This window comes from Benincasa hispida, chromosome 1, assembly GCF_027475165.1.
Source record: "Benincasa hispida cultivar pf3 chromosome 1, pf3_genome.v1.1, whole genome shotgun sequence".
NCBI classification, from domain to species: domain Eukaryota; kingdom Viridiplantae; phylum Streptophyta; class Magnoliopsida; order Cucurbitales; family Cucurbitaceae; genus Benincasa; species Benincasa hispida.
The window spans coordinates 69,050,586-69,053,134 of NC_143478.1; the positions used below are offsets into that span (position 1 = coordinate 69,050,586).

At 28.4% G+C, this 2,549-nt stretch overlaps 1 long non-coding RNA gene across 1 annotated transcript; it reads left to right on the forward strand.

Annotated features, from left to right (window-relative positions):
• The first annotated feature begins 933 nt into the window (after nt 1–933).
• Nucleotides 934–2,105, forward strand: LOC120067747 (uncharacterized). The gene is made up of 2 exons (XR_005479015.2): nt 934–1,185; nt 1,885–2,105. It is a non-coding gene; the product is annotated as an uncharacterized LOC120067747 (long non-coding RNA).
• The last annotated feature ends 444 nt before the right edge of the window (nt 2,106–2,549 follow it).

A 2,549-nucleotide genomic window follows, 5' to 3' on the forward strand; every position in this document is an offset into this window, starting at 1 on the left:
TTTCTCAATACTTACTCTATTTTACAAATAACAAATATTTACTCTATTTTCCTACCTTATTTGTAGTTCCCAACATTAGCATGATTTTTATATATATAACTTGCTTTTAATTGCCAAAAGCTAATCCACCTTTTCCACAAGTCATCTTGTTAGATTGTCTTTATTCCCTCTGATTTTGGAGATGAATTTGTGGTTGGCTCTTCCTTTAATTTTTCCCAACAAATATCTATATATCATTCCCAATTTCCAAAAGAAAATAATATTCTAATAAATTCTAGGAAGTTTCATATCCTTGGGAGAAAAGTAAAGTGCAATTTAAGGTTTATTCAATTAACCCATTTGAATGCAACCCTTTGTGTCAATTTCAAATTCCAATTGAAAGACTCAGTTTTCAAAACATTAATGAGTTTTTGGTGAACCAAATTTTTGGTCCTTATATCATCATATCTTTTTATTATTGTTATTAGATGTCCTAGAGCTAGCAAGTGCTAAAAATTCAACTCGAGGATGGAGTTATTTCTAATTTTCAATTAACTAGAAAAAAATGTTTTTAGGAAAAGTCATTTTTGTTTGAATTATTTTTATAAAAACAGTTTAAAATATAGTTTGAGAGTGTTTCAAATGTTATTTTGAGCAGCTGTCAAACACTTCAGTTTTTACCAAAATGATTCATTTTTAAAGTTAAACATTTGAAAAGTTAAACTAAACACACGCTTAAATGTTGAATAGAACTAATGTTATATTGGAATGTAATAGATAACATCCATTAATAAATGTGACTCATTTTCAGTGCAACATCAATAGTTTACTTATTCCAAGTACTATAACGACTAAAAATACAATTTAATTCTAAAAGTCAAAATTTGATAAATTTTGAAATGAAGTACAATATAATAAATTAAAGGAAAATAAAACCATTCAACACAAAGAATTTTTCAACTACGTGGGAAAGAATTTTGGAATTGTTAGAGCCTTCAAATTTTGAATGAAATAAGAGAGTATAAATATTTGCTATATAGCATAGAAGAGAAATATTAATGAAAATAATTATTAAAGGTTTTGGGAGGAAAAATATGGTGAACAAGAAGCTTGCATTTGTTTGGCAAATGGTGTTGATTATTGTGCTTATATTGGCATCTTCAATGGCATCAAGGGAATTAACAAACTCCAAACCAAGTGAAACATGTAAGATCATTATGCTACCTCTATTTAGCTTGTTTTTCTTCTCATTTCATCTTGCTTGAAATTTTTGCGTTCAAATCGTGTAATAGGGTGGCTCATAATCTAGCGACACATGTAATTAATCTTATTGTTTTTGAAGTTTGGACTCGGGATTTTCCTCATTGGCTTACCCAACTTGGGTGGACATGTGAGTGATGCAACAAGGTGTTAGTGATTGTTCTTTGCTTGTTTGTTTTTGTATCTACGTTATTCTCCAATTGACATTAACGAAGAATATGTATCATGCATATCATGCATATAATATAAATATCTTTTAAAAGAGTAACAGATTAACTAATAGATGCACGAGGGCATGAATTCAAATCTTGACAATATATATTTTTTTTAATATAATGTTAGTATAGCCATGTTTGGAAGTGATTCTATAATGGTTAAAAACCATTTTCATTTATAAAATCATTATGAAGCATGCTCTTAATGATTCAAAACCAATTTTGATAACATGAAATTACATTTAAAAGTAAAAAATTAAATATTAAATTAATTTTAAGTGATTAAAGATGCACTTCGAAGTGATTTTGAGTGTACCAAAAATTATTTAGAAAATTTTAAAATCTCTCCGAAAACATGTTTTTTAGGTTTAGTGATAATTTCAAAAACAACCATTAACTATTTTTTCTTTTTTTATTTTTTATGGTGCAGACATGTTTAAAAGGCTAGCAATGGATGACCCTCGTGATGGCAACTATAGAAAGAAACCATGAAGAGGATGACACCCAAACTACAATATCTATTTGATGTACATCATCATTCGCATTTTTTTTTTATCATTTTATTAAACTTAAACGATCGAAGATGGGTGTTCTTACTTATATATTCAGATTTTTCTATTATCTTAAAAATATGAGACTTATTTCCAACAATTTCCCCTTCGAACAATTTTTCTCACTAGGAACACACCGCCTTGATATAGTTCGATCACAGATTACATCATGGCTATATGTTTCAAATTAGACTCACCACGTTTTTGTTCAACATTTGAGGATTCTACCCACATAGCTAAGTCAGAGGTATAATTTTGATTTCTTTTGTTAGAGACAACGACCCTCTACATATATCTTGATGATGTGAGATTTGTATCGCATTTTCAACTATATTAAAATCTTTAGACGTTGAAATTAGGCTATTAGAGGTTGACCAAGGTAATGAGAAAACTATATGTTTGAGGGAGATTATCACATATGCTTCTTCTTATTAAATAACATCGGGTAATAATCCCACTAGTTTTCGAAAGGGAAAGAAATACTTACGGCACTTATTTGTTTATTATTAAAAACTGTAGATATATATTTTTCTTTTTTGAAGAA